This window comes from Ascaphus truei, chromosome 3 (genome assembly GCF_040206685.1).
Source record: "Ascaphus truei isolate aAscTru1 chromosome 3, aAscTru1.hap1, whole genome shotgun sequence".
Lineage (NCBI taxonomy): Eukaryota > Metazoa > Chordata > Amphibia > Anura > Ascaphidae > Ascaphus > Ascaphus truei.
Genome location: NC_134485.1, coordinates 253,842,997 through 253,858,157, shown reverse-complemented (window position 1 = coordinate 253,858,157; position 15,161 = coordinate 253,842,997). Strand labels below are relative to the sequence as shown.

The 15,161-nt window shown below is 42.2% G+C and overlaps 1 protein-coding gene across 16 annotated transcripts in view; it reads left to right on the top strand.

Moving 5' to 3' along the window:
- MCF2L (MCF.2 cell line derived transforming sequence like) overlaps nt 1-15,161 on the top strand; it is a 268,085-nt gene that overhangs the window by 135,648 nt on the left and 117,276 nt on the right. The window lies entirely within an intron of this gene.

Below are 15,161 nucleotides of genomic sequence, written 5' to 3'. Positions count from 1 at the left end.
TACCCGCATGGGCACTGAATATACAATGAGATAAATCTGGGCGAATAAATACAAGGAGTGAATAAAACGTTTTTGTCTTCTGCTTCCTTCTGTGTGAACTGCATAAAATAGAAACATGGTAATTAAGTTTCTCACAGTGGACTGAGCTGGTTAGGATGGAAAGTGAGGCTTAGAACGCCTTGTGAAGATTTTAAATTTCTGGGCAGGGAAATAAAATGAACTGAACACACTGAATTCTGATCCTGTATGTGTTCTCTATAGGTGCATGTGCGCCTAATATGACCTACTGTATTTTGAAAATGAGCTGTAGGTGATGCTCTCTTTGAGCAGATTACCAACCTTATTTTATTTTTTTTCCTAGCTGTTTTATTTATTTCTGAAGGTCCAAATCCTGTTAAATGGGACTTGGATAGTGACACAGCTTATAGTGTCCTAATGAAACCATGTAGTATTTTCTTGCCAGGTGGAGTTATATTGTAGTATACAGTACCTGGCAAAAATTATATTGAAATCATAGTCATAGTCAACTGCGTGTGCTCGTACTTTATGGTACAGTATAAATAGCTTACAGAAATATCTAGTAGAACTGGTTTATGAGAGTGGCTTTTCTTATATTTGTATGGAGTCTGTGCAGCAGAAGCAAGAAAACCCAATTTGGCTACAATACTCAAAGAAAATTATTTGGATCAATTGACCATATGCCATATTGTATATTATAATGAGCAATAATGTTAGGTTAAGGGTAGCATGCCGCTCTCTACAGAAACATTGAGGAGAGTTATTGACTCGCAATTCATTCTGACCACCACAGAGCTGCTTCCTTTTACTTATTGAGGCCCTGAAAATGTTCTAAAGAAATGTGGTGCATCCCCGGGTCTGTACCCTTTAATCACATCACAGTAGTAGACACTACTCTTTCAGCAGAATGATGTATCTGGGACCACAAAGTGCTTAAAAGATTCCCTGTTTTCTTTTGAAAGCTTAGTTCACTGTAAAACTAAGATTATAAACTCTGGCTAAACTTGCGGTTATTATGGACATATCCTTTGAAATACTGTAACATCTTCCTGGGTTCAGCACAGTGGTTGCAATTGACTGGGGAACTTTTTTTTCGTGCCATTACGTATTCGAATCCTCTTTGAAGAGTCGGGCCTCTAAAGGAACAATCTGTGCTGCTTGTTGAAGTGAAACTTCGTTATCGGAACCTACCACATGAAAGTTCCCCTGGCAGTAAATTGCCTTGATGGTGACGGAAGTACAGGGCAGGAAGTGGTGTCACTGCTGGCAGAAGAGGCCATCAGTGAGGTCAGTGTTGCCAGCACCCACCCACCAGTCACCGGAGAGGACGATACAGACGCTCGCACACACACGCGTGCACTGTGTCCCCGCAGCAGCACCGCCGAAGGGAGGGAGGGAGGGGGGGGGCTGAGCGCGGTGTCCTCGGAGGGGGATGGGGGTGGGGGGAGTGCTGGGAGAGCCTGCAGGACATGTTGAGCGTACCCTCCACCCCAGCGCCAAACTTGGAAGACAAACACTGACACACACAGTGATACACACACACACACACACACACACTGACTCACACACACACACTGACACACACAATGAATTCACAGTTACTATAAATATAGAAGTGCAAATAGCTAAAACACGTGTTCTAAGTCAAACTTCTTTGCGTTTTGGCACTGAAATTGTATTTTGATTTTTAATTAAAAACATCACCATTACAAATACAATTTCTGTGACAAAACATTGACAAAAGACAAATTGTCACTTAAAATGCGCGTGCTTGGCACGCACACATAATAAATATATATATATATATATATAACATTGAAATATATATATATATTACATTGAAATATATATATATTACATTAATATATATATTTTTACTTTATTTGAAAAAGGGGGTCCCCACTGGGCTGAGGAGACCACCCTGTTCCTGAGAGATTTCATTTTCAAATTCCCTTACAAAACAAATTCTTGTCTGTGATAAACAGTATGGCTACTGGGGCCAGCCTCACTTTGGCAGCCAACAGAAAGCTGACAGAATATTGCAGCCATCTTATTTTTTCCTTGCAAGTACTAGAAAAAAGTAAATATCTTGGCAATTAGGGGGTTCCCAGAGTGCAAAGTTAAACTCCAGAGGACCACCCCCCTTTCTCCCTCTTATTTTCTTCAGTCCTCACCACCAGCCCACTACTAAACTTAAATCAAAAGCACACACAAGCAAGCTGTCCTCATAGACAGTTGACAGAGCAACTATTGTATTGTATGTCTTTATTTATATAGCGCCATTAATGTACATAGCGCTTCACAGTAGTAATACATGTGGTAATCGAATAAATAACAGATAATATAAATAACAGATCATGGGAATAAGTGCTTTAGACAAACATAACATTAAGGAAGAGGAGTCCCTGCCCCGAGGAGCTTACAATCTAATTGGTAGGTAGGGAGAACGTACAGAGACAGGAGGAGGGAGTTCTGGTAAGTGCGTCTGCAGGGGGCCAAGCTTTATGTATCATGTGTTCAGAATGTTCACAGTGCTATTCATATGCTTCTTTAAGCAAGTGTGTCTTAAGGTGGGTCTTAAAGGTGGATAGAGAGGGTGCTAGTCGGGTACTGAGGGGAAGGGCATTCCAGAGGTGTGGGGCAGTCAGTGAAAAAGGTTTAAGGCGGGAGAGGGCTTTAGATACAAAGGGGGTAGAAAGAAGACATCCTTGAGCAGAACGCAAGAGTCGGGATGGTGCATAGCGAGAAATTAGGGCTGAGATGTAAGGAGGGGCAGAAGAGTGTAAAGCTTTAAAAGTGAGGAGAAGAATGGAGTGTGAGACAGTATACTTTGCTACCACAGTATTAAAGTGGAGTGCTAAAGGGGCCTACAAATCATTTTATAACATGGTATCAATTTGTCCTTGACAGGGTTAACATGCAGGTGCACAAAATACAATTTTAACTTCATCTTTAAGTTGACATCAACAATTGTATAATTTGCAAGTTGAAAATATGGTCTTGTGCTCAATGGGAAAGTTTTTGTTCGGTCCTTCTGCGACTCGGATATATAGTAAAATGTCAGGACTAAATTGAAAGTTCATAAGAAACACCTACTCAGGCCCTGTGCGGAGATTACATTTATACATTTGCTTTCTATGATTAACTTAGGCTCTCTGGTGTTATGTTAGCCATCCCAGATTTGCTGCCGTTTGCCATGTGCAATTGTGGGCTGTGGATTTCTGGTGTAGCTGTGAGTTCCGTCCCAAGGATCGTCCCATGTGGGAGCTTCCCCTTCACATTAGAGCATGAACACAGAAACGGGCATATTTATTTATGTATTTATAAAATGTTTTACCAGGAAGTAATACATTGTGTTACATCTCGCTTTCAAGTATGTACTGGGCACAGAGTTATGACAACAATGACAATACATTACATTAAAAGAACAGGGTTATACAGTCAATTCACAGACATTTCATGGACAGTTGGAGTTGGAAAATTGGGTACACGGGGTACAAAGGCTGGTGAGTTTCAGATTGAAATAGAGCAGCTTTAACATCGTTAAACATCAGTGAATAGCAGCAAACGGCTCACACACTTTAGCTGCCCTTCAGCTGGAACAGGGTTGTGTATTTTCTCTGCTCTCAGACTGCCAGCACTCCCCAATGTAAGTTGCCTTGGCAACGCCCCTCTTCTCCCAGTAACATGGTTTGCCTCTACTCCCCTGTTATGTTTATTATATAGTATAGTCTTGATTCTATATTCTGTTTGTATAGACTAGCATACTTCCTTTGGATCCAGCAGTCTGTGAGTACACATCCCTTCACTGCCTCTCCCAGAACAAGGCATTGATATTTTACCTTCCCCTCACAAGTGCCACTTCACCAATAATTTTTATTTTCCTGTATGCCTTTCCCAATAAAGTGCAGAAAATAGAAAAACTTTGTGTGCATTTAAAGGGGACGAGTTAAACTGCCTGATCCTACTCCTTTGCCACAGGGAGCTTGAGGGCAAGAACATGCGCTAAAGGCTGTCCGCCTCTGAGGCGACACAGATTTAGACTGAAGAGGTTCTGGTTGAATGCAGCTATGGGTTCAAAATCCTTTGTCCTCCTGGGTCATTAACATTCCAGAGGTTGGGATTGACAAAACACAGCAGTAAGCAAATGCAGATATGAACCCTTAGCACGCTGGATCTGTGCAGAGGGGAGCAGCTCTTGGGAAACTCCATCAGGCGTCTGCCTTTGGGGCGTCGCAGGTGTAGACTGAAGGGGTTCAGATTGAATGCAGCTGTGGAGCAACCGCTGTTTAAAAGGTGGCACAGAAACCCGGTATTGAAAAAAAAAAAACATATTTTATTAACTCGTTTAACGAAAATGAAAAACATCAGAAGAATCTCCCACGCGTTTCACGCCACTTAGGCGCTTTCTCAAGGAGTACTTTTTTTTAACAATTGTTCCTTGACATCTCTATAGTTTGTATGGTAACCTGCCTTTACTAATGTCATCAACATGTTTGTTCATGGGGTCCTCTATCGATAACTACAGTAATGGCACGTTTTCTCATAGCATGACATATACAGTATACTTGATTACAAACATGAATGTGGATGCATTGTAATTTCTACTAAGGTGGATACTTTTGTGGTCGCTTTCTCGACTGCTCATATTGTTATTTGCTCAGTGCAGAATAATGCACTGTAAACCATTGCCATGGAATGTTGCTGTGTAAATGTTAGCAATGCAGGGCCGGATCCTACTGCAAATAGTCCTTTCAGTCTAATTGACCAGGAAATAAAAAATAAATTGTACAAATCTGTCACATTCAGCAGATGGCAGATATGAGCACAGTATGTAGCTGTTAATTTGTAACACCGTGACGTGGGTGTTTATATTCCGAGGGTGGATTTACTTGGATTTATCATCATTATTCCCACACTCACTACTTGTTTTCATTTTTGTGACATTTCAATAGCCTGTTTTTTTTTTTTTTTTTAGCAGTGAAGTGGATAAATCTATAAAGTTAGACATGTTATCATACAGAATTGAAGTTGTCGATTTGCCTGTTCCCTGCCCCTGATTTTGAGACTTGTGATTTATTGGTACAGATATGAGGTGGGCACAAGTAATTTTAATGTATAAGTTGAAAAGGGTCAAATGTATCTTGCAAAAGGTATACAAAAATGATGATTCATCTTAATATAGGACATAAGTCACCAAAGTATGATTCATTTCTAGAAAACAGCTCAAATGTTCTGTAAAACCCAACACACGAGAAGGGAGGGGACAGTTAAAAGATTTATGCTACTAATTTTCTACTACTTAGTACTTTTCTAATATGCCAAATCCAGTCTAACCGTTCCAAAACAGATAGTGTAACCATAGAGTAAATGATAACTTGTACTAAATACCAAAAAATAGAGAAAAACCTGGCGCCAAATTGTCAGTGGAATGTCCTGTACTCCTCAAGGGATCCGCACACTTGCTCGACAGACCATGCAAAGAAATAAACACAAACAAACAAAAATCATAGCGCAACACTGTAGGGTGAGCAGTAATGCACTAATATATACAGACAATTAAGAATCCTAGCGACAATTAAAACAACTATTTATTAAAAAGAAGAACTATGCCAAGACAAAGGACCGCAGGTCATCTGGGACACAAAAATTGGAGCCCTACTTACAGACAGCAAGGCTTAAACTCGCATGGTAGGAACAAGTCCTAGATAGAGATGGTCTCCCTGCCGGGTGATGTCTCCGCTCCACTGGAGCAGAGACATCACCCGGCAGGGAGACCATCTCTATCTAGGACTTGTTCCTACCATGCGAGTTTAAGCCTTGCTGTCTGTAAGTAGGGCTCCAATTTTTGTGTCCCAGATGACCTGCGGTCCTTTGTCTTGGCATAGTTCTTCTTTTTAATAAATAGTTGTTTTAATTGTCGCTAGGATTCTTAATTGTCTGTATATATTAGTGCATTACTGCTCACCCTACAGTGTTGCGCTATGATTTTTGTTTGTTTGTGGTTATTTCTTTGCATGGTCTGTCGAGCAAGTGTGCGGATCCCTTGAGGAGTACAGGACATTCCACTGACAATTTGGCGCCAGGTTTTTCTCTATTTTATGTTATTCTGTTAGTACTGGCAGTATCACCGGGCAGCCATCCTTTATTAGGAGTTTTTTTTTAATATCACACTGTGTTTTACACTTTAGCGCTAGTTCACATTTATTTTCACCATTTTGTACTAAATACCGTAACACTTTGTTTAATCTTAGGTGCAACCCTGGGTAGCAACATACAGTATAAGGAAGTTGCAGTATAAATAAATCGCTTCGCTATTTGACATTCTTTTCCATTTTTAACTTTGGTTCATGATTTAGAACACATTTCAAACTGGGGCCAGAATACCTAACTTCAAACAGCATCACAACAAATGGGATGTGCAACATATTCTGCTTTAGTTAAGATACATTACATCTCATATGCCTTTACCATGGCCCCCTGCAGACGCACTTACCAGAACACCCTCCTATCTCTGTACATTCCTCCTGCTTACCACTTGGATTGTAAGATCTTGAGCACAGGGTATCATTTTTATGTTTTATGTTTGAAGTGCTTATTCCCATTGTGTGGTATAATGTCACGTGTATTACTGCTGTGAAGTGCTATGTACACAAGTGGCGCTATATACAGTAAATAAAGATATACATACAAGAGCTGTCATCATCTGTGTCATGTTATTAGGAAGACCTTAAAACCATAACCACAGCAGCTCCAGAATTTTTTTTGTTGGTATGGTTGTTTTTAATTTTACAGTGAAACAACAAGTTGAGGAAAGTAAAATAGCTGCAATTTTATTTTTTTTACCAATAAATTGCAGTTGCATTTTTTAATCAGACTATATTGTTAGGAGATTTTTTAAATGGCCTAATTTTTCAAACATTTTATTATGAATTAGGGAGTTAGGCGTTCGCATATTGAGTGAGTTAAATTGCAAATTAAGAGTCTTGCGAATAAGATTTAATAAATGCATGACCTAGTCTTTGTGGTGTTCCCAGATTATATTCTGGTTCTGAAGTTTTGATTAGAAGGACTCTAGAAATATTATTTGAAAATAATCTGTGCAAGAGAAATAAATCAGCACTTCGAGGGTTCCTCTGTAACATTTCAGTGGTACACCTATGTTAAATCCCAGCAAGGTCTGTCCTGGAACAGGATTGTGTATTTTCTCTGCTCTCAGGCTGCCAGCACTCCACCAGTGTAAGTTGTAACATTGTTGATAGAAATGTTGCTACTCCTTGTGGTTTCCCAGCCAGTTGCCTTGGCAACGCCCCTCTTTTCCCAGTAACATGATTTGCCCATACTACTGTTTGTTTATTAAAAGGCATAGTCCTGATTCTATATCCTTTTTGTATAGATGAGCATACTTCCTTTTGGATCCAGCAGTCTGTGAGTACACACTTCTTTACTGCCTCTCCCAGAACAATGCATTGATATTTTACCGTCCCCCCACAAGTGCCACTTCCCAGTTATTTGTATCTTCCTGTATACTCTTCCAATACAGCTGCAGAAAATAGAAAGACTATGTGTGCATTTAAAGGTAACGAGTTAACCTGCCTGACCCTACTCCTTTGCTACAGGGAGCTTGAGGGCCAGAACAAGGTCCATTCATTGAATTGTTGTACACTGGATAAAATGTTTGCTATTTATAACGGGGCAATCATATTGGATGAATTTGATAATTGTGTCTTCTAACAGCCAGTAAGATGCAAGGGAAAACAGTTCACTATGTTCAAAATATTTGCTGCTATTTTCGTATAGTATATGCCATTATCTCAAAGCAACCATAGGCATTATTTACCCTTTTGCTTTAGAGACTTGGCAAGAACTATGAGTTCTGAAATCTCTAGATATAATACATAGAAGTCACCCAAGGATCTCTTTTAGGCCTTCTAGGTATATTATATTATATATTTGGAGTGTTATACTCCAGCTCATGTGTTTTGTGTGGCAGTGGGCACATATGTGATGCAGATGCAGGTTGATTGAGATACTGCTCAACAGTCCTAAAATATTGTTTTAATGCCCAAAAAGACAAACGTATCCTTATCTGTTTTCTGGAGGATTGGATTACATGGTACTCTTGTTTGTCTCAATTTGAAATTACAATAGTTCGCCCAAGAGAGCAGTTGTAACCATTGCAGCTGGACAGCAGGTCTTCTACTGATCTCCAGGGAGAGATAAGAACACAGATGAATTGTACAACTTGCTTTGTTTTAGGGATTTTGTTTTATTTTTTTTATGGACCAGGAAATAATTGTTTTACTCATGGTCCTTAAAGCCTCGGATATAGTAGGACGGAGCGCATGGCGTCGCGCGTGCCTGCTGCAGAGGCGATCCGTGGGATGTGGAGGAGGAGAAGCGATGGGGAGGAGTGCCCGTGACGTCACATAAGCGGTTTGCCCTCATTGGCTGAACCGCGCACGGGACCTGGCCGTCTCGCGACAAAATCAAATGTTTTTGTCTCGCAAAAAAATGCTGTGTTGTCGCTCTCGTTCACGTGTGCTCTATGGCCGTCCCCATTGATTGAGTCGTGGCCTTTTGTTTTGCGGCGCACACGCCATTGCGCTGACTATGGACGCGGCCTAAGGCAGTTAATGCAGCTTCAGGGACTTGGTAAACTTGACCAGTATTCTGCATTTTTTTGTATTTATAAACTCCCATCCATACAAGGACAAAAGCAGTAACAGATTTCACTGGAAATGTCACTTTTATTTTTGTATTCATTTTTTTTGTAGCCCTAAAACAAAGGACACAGCTTTAGAAAAAAAAGATTAAAGGGCCTACTTATTAAACTGCGATAATGGCATTTTGGTGCAAAATTTGACATTTTTGCGCGGAATTGTATCCTGACACTCATAAATCAGTTATAACTATGTTTCTGACTCTGTAATTCCATGTAATGTTTACATTTTGTATGCAGATGAGGCAAACTGAAAAAATTACCTTCAAGAGCTATTGAATAAGCTGCAAGACTACAATATCTCGTCTAGAAAATCATGGCCAGAAATGGGAGAGGGAGAGACTACAGTTTGAATGGGACTGCCAGGGACCCCCGCTGTTAATCTGATAGGCCATTAATCAATGCAGAAATGCTGGGGCTAGTTTAAGGAAAGTTTAAGGCATGTATTCAGAATGTACCTGGGTGTTTCCTGGTTTTTTTGGGGGAATTGCCACTGGTTTTTGTTCGAATAAGAGTTGCCTCTACTGTAGGAGGGGCCTTTAACAGGGCCTAAACTCCTGGCTAAAAGGGCTTCAATAAAAACCCTATTTTGGTCTGAGTAAATCAGGAGAATACTGGTTAATTACAACTAGAGACAATTAACCAGTCTCCACCTGGCTCATCAGACAGGTAGCAAAACCTCCTGCTTGAACTGCTGGAAAGATCTCTTGAGCCCAGAGGCACTATGTTGCCAGCAAGAGATACTCAGAAACCAGACACTACATCCAGCTGTTTAAGTATTATTGTTTTGTTGCCTTATATAAATAGTATGCTATAAGCAGTGTGCACATTGTACTGTCAGGCGGGTCTGCCTCTCCCTCCAGCCATTGGGCGGGTCTGCCTCTCCCTCCAGCCATTGGGCGAGTCTGCCTCTCCCTCCAACCATTGGGCGGGTCTGCCTCTCCCTCCAGCCATTGGGCGGGTCTGCCTCTCCCTCCAACCATTGGGCGGGTCTGCCTCTCCCTCCAGCCATTGGGAGGGTCTGCCTCTGCCTCCAGCATTGGGTGGGTCCGCATCTCCGTCCAGCTACAGTGTGGGTCAGCTTCTCCCATCAGTAACCAGCAACTCCTCTGGACACTCCTCCCCCAGTCCCATACATACTCTTTCTCCCCACCCCCAAGCCCATACCTATTTTCCCCTCTCTCCCTGGCCCATACCTACCCTCACAAGTCCATACCTACCTCCCCTTCTATAGGGTTCTTATCTTACCTTACATTCTCCTCTCCTCTTCCAAGGCCCTTATCATTCCCCTGCAAGGCCCTTACACACATCAACTCCCATCAAGGCCCATACCTGCATGCCCTCATCCTCCCAAAGGCCCATAGCTACTCCCCCAGGCCCATACTATACATGCATTGTATCCTGTTCCCTCCCCATATCACCTTCTCCCTCCCCATAGCTCCATCTCCTCCCTCCCCATAGCTCCATCTCCCTCCCCATAGCTTCATCTCCATCTCCTTCCCTATAGTTTCATCTCCCTCCCCTCTCTCCCCTCCCTCCTTATAGTTTAATCTCCTGCCCCTCTCCATAGCTTCATCTCCCACCCCTCCCTCCCCATAACTTGATCTTCCGCCACTCCCTCCCCATAACGTAATCTCCCTCTCCATAGCTTCATCTTCCTCCATCTCCTGCCCTCCCTCTTCATAGCTTCATCTCTTGCCCTCCCTCTCCATAGCTCCATCTCCTGCCCACCCTCCCTCTTCATAGTCCATCTCCTGCCCTCCCTCCCTCTCCATATCTCCATCTCCCGCCCTCCCTCCCTCTCCATATCTCCATCTCCCGCCCTCCCTCCCTCTCCATATCTCCATCTCCCGCCCTCCCTCCCTCTCCATATCTCCATCTCCCGCCCTCCCTCTCCATATCTCCTGCCCTCCCTCCCTCTCCATATCTCCATCTCCCGCCCTCCCTCCCTCTCCATATCTCCATCTCCCGCCCTCCCTCCCTCTCCATATCTCCATCTCCCGCCCTCCCTCCCTCTCCATATCTCCATCTCCCGCCCTCCCTCCCTCTCCATATCTCCATCTCCCGCCCTCCCTCCCTCTCCATATCTCCATCTCCCGCCCTCCCTCCCTCTCCATATCTTCATCTCCCGCCCTCCCTCCCTCTCCATATCTTCATCTCCCGCCCTCCCTCCCTCTCCATATCTTCATCTCCCGCCCTCCCTCCCTCTCCATATCTTCATCTCCCGCCCTCCCTCCCTCTCCATATCTCCATCTCCCGCCCTCCCTCCCTCTCCATATCTCCATCTCCCGCCCTCCCTCTCTCTCCATATCTCCCATCTGCCTCCCCAGTGTTTCCCCAGTGTGCCAGAGGGTTAATGGGGGTTCGGAGCCCCTGCTCCTTACATTTGTCTTGGGCCCCAAGATTCTGTTGATGGCCCTGTGTACTCTTCACTTATATTGTATACACCAGTGGGTGGAAGTATGATGGTGCTAGGGGTCATGGAGTACCTCTCCTTTTTTTTTATTTACAGACCCACAGTACCATTACTGATTTGATACATATTTTATCACCCTTTCTGCATTCTAAGCATAAATATTCTAGAATTCTAAAATATGGTCCAAATACCTTTTTTTTCCTCCATTCTTTAATACATTTAGAATTGTTTTATTTTGGGCACAGTACAACTACTTTGTCTAATCTACTATGACCACTAGTATATTCTAAATCGACTTACTTGACTTCTCAAAAGCAATGAAAAACACGTGCGAGTCTGTTGTATTGATTTACTTTGGTAGTATGATCTTAATGATTCAAAGGCATCTTGTATTTGCACTTTAAAAAAAATCTTTTTTTAATGTTATATATAGCTGAAAGTTCTGATGAAATGAGGCATAATTCTCTCAAAGTTGACCCACTTGGCTATGAGAATCAGTTGAAAAGGGCCAATAAATAGTATGTATGGCTGCAGGTTGTTGAACCAATTAATTATTACTTGGCCTCCGTTGATATGATCGAACTGCCTTTTGGAAAGTAGGAATTCCATCTTTGTTGTAACTTTGTAAATTATATGAACATTGTGGTGTTCTGGAAATCGATGTTCATATAAGTACAGTACATCATGTTGTAAAGATTAATCTAAGATTCAGACACCTCACCTTCCATGGTTTGTTACACCCCTCTCATTGTCACATTAGCATCATAGGGTCATATTTCTCAAGTGCCGGAATGGGTTATCACACCCATTCCCGGAGTTACCTCCCATTGACTTCAGCAGGAGTTAACAGCAGAATGGGTGTGACAGCCCGTACCAGCACTTGCAATTATGGGCACATTTATCCTCTTGCTGAAATATACAGCTTGATTCATTAATAATTATGAAACACGTTTGACTGATTTGATCTTGGAATGGAGTGTTGTAGTAAGGTCTTCTCCAACATGATATTTCAATACCACGGGTTACTGCATTTACAGGGGGCCTGAAGTTCTGCATTTGTTATATACATGGTTGAATGCCATTTTTAAATTATTAGCAATGTTCCATCACTAAAATGTATTTGTCAGCACTGAGCATATTTTAGACGTGTACATTTCCATTCCCAACCTGTTTTCCTTTCTCATAGTCTCCACTTACTTCTATTGTACTTTCCGCCTCTTCACCCATGGATGGGCATAGGCGACTTCCACAGAACACTTCACTTTAAAAGGATCCATGGATGTTGTTTAGCTGGATATACCCAAGGGGACGCTAGGCCCAAGGGTCGACAGAGCCCATTGTGTTCGAAAAGAGGGGCGCCACGTAAAGGCAGGGTTGTCAATTGATGAGAGGCTCTATATTCGCATCTATTATCCTTGCCCCCCATAGTCTCCACTTAGGCAACACTATCCTGCGATACTCCTGTCAGTGTCCTTACTTACTCTACTTTGGTTTTCTCCTCCATTGCTTTTGAGTGTCTTGTGCTTATAGTTTTCTTACCTGGTTTACAGTTTTCTCTTTCATACCGGAGTGACTGGCAAACCAAAAAAGTCTGCAGTGCTGCTGTCGATCAGTAACTAGCACAGACGTGTCATTTTGCATCTTGTAAACTCTCCCATGCGTTCTTCTGCTCAGGCTGTGCAATACAGTTCCCTACAGCAGTGAAATAATTCATATCATGTAAGTCTACAGAATTTCATTCAATAACGGCCAACGTCGTCTGTACAGAAATCCTTCCTTTGACTTCTCTCTCTCTCTTAGCATAGTGTGTTGCTTAATGTCGTTGCCCATATTTCTGCTGTTTTTTAATTACAGAGGACAGCTGTCTTTGTAGCTTTGTGAGAAAACTCAGTCTTTTCCTTTTTTTATTTCCTCTTGTACCTGGGTCAGTGGTTAGATAATTTCTCTTGCATGGTTGCTTTTCTGAGTTAACTCTTTTTGGGACAAGCAATTGAACTACTTTTCCGTTCCTTATCCATTGAAACGTTTCACAACCTCAGTGATTCACTGTAAATTGTACATTTCCTGCCCTGTGTGTCAAGTTGTGTTTTAACAGAATCACAATTGTTGCAGACACATTAGTGTAGACTTGAGTATCAAATACAAACATTGCCAGTTCCAATACATTTGATAGTGAACATATCCTGCAAAAATGTCTTGGTCTAAAAGCCCTCCACGGAATCTACTGCACCAACTGCTTATAGAGGGAACATATGTCCTTGTTTACATACGAGTGGCCTCATAATGGAACGTTAGATATCAGTGCTATATTGTATAGTTTTGCACTGTAAGGATCAGGTATTTAATTATTCTCAATGGACATTGGTATATTGTCACTTGTTTTCAATGTGATATTTTAATTGTTTATGTAATTTTTGGAATACATTGTCTAAATATTGCCCACATTGTTTTAGAATAATTATAGTTTTTATTTTTCTATCTTTTTACCTATGGGATAATATACTGTATATTGGGCATACTAGACCAGCTGCTATCAATTTTGTTTTTTTAACCGCATTCCACCTTAGATGTAACTTTTTTTAATTGTAGCCCTGCATATCAATTAGTAAGGCATAATTGTGGCTATTATGTAAGCAATCAACAATAAAAATCCTAATGAACATATTCCAAGGTGGAGAGGACTAAAGGCGCCGTATTTCCACACGTCAGTGTCCCTTAGATATCCTAAATTTTTAAACAAAGGCTGATGTGACAGCCGAGGTGCCACCTTATGTGATATTTAGTCCAAGCATTGACGCCTAACCAGAAAACATGGACTTTTCTATGGCATGTGAATGCTCATCCACATGACTTCAAACTATTTTCAAGAAAGGCAAAATCAGTATATACAGTAATATAGTAGCTAGTCATAGTGTGCTGGGACCAGGTACTGTATACTTTTGTTAGAGCTTTATTCTTGAAAACACTGCTCTTAGAATGAAACCATTATTACCAAAATAGCTCTCGAAACCAGAAGGACACCGCCATGTAACTGTACTAATGACCTCGGGGAAGCCGTTATTGGAGTACAGGAAGCGGGTGTGGGGGAAAGATCTAAATCTCAAATCAATTAGGCACTTAGATTGTAAGCTCTTTGTGGCAGGATCTCCTTCATCCTTATGTTGTCATTTACCTGTTACATTTATTTCATTACCTCCTACTGTAATATAAAGTGCTGCTTACATGGTTGACGCTACAGTATATAAAAAAATTATGCATACAGTACTACGGCAAACAAGATCAACAAATAATCTTTTTTTAATGCTCTGTCCAGTTTCTTTGTTTCACAAGTTTATCCCTGCCTCCCTACCCACCTTACAGTCCTTTAATTAATCCCTTATCACTGCTAATAGTGCAAAGTTTCTCCTATCATACGGTGTGTTCTTTCTCTCAATGCCACTACTCTTGCAGACGTTCTCAATTGTAATGATGCTCATCTCTGAATAGGAAGCGGACCCGCAGGGCTAACGTAGGAGTATAAGATCACTGACCAGAACCAGGGGACAGAGTCCTGTTAGTGTAGTCGTGATCCAGTTCCGGGGTCAAGGCAGGCAAGGGGTAGTTGGATCCAGGCAGAGGTCAAGGCAGGCGGCAAAGCTGCAAGTCCAGATATAGGCTGGGGTCAAGGCAGACGGCAGTGGAGCGGTGGTCGAGGTAACAGGCTGAGGTCGGCAACAGGGAATCCAAAGGAACAGGGCAGACTCGGGAATCAGAATACAAGGGGGCCAGGAACACAAGGAAATGCGTACAATGCTCAGGCAGGGGCCGGGAGTCACTCACTGCTATTAAAGCCCATGAACAGGTGCAGCCAATTCAGGAAGAGACTTGCCAGGACCCAAGATGGCCACAATAGCCATGTAAGGGCAAGATCCAGCAAAACCCTGGACTCGAACGTTTCCAGTATCCCCCCTTCAGGAGAGACCTCCGGGCGATCAGGACCTTGCTTGATCTGAGATCTTGGCGACC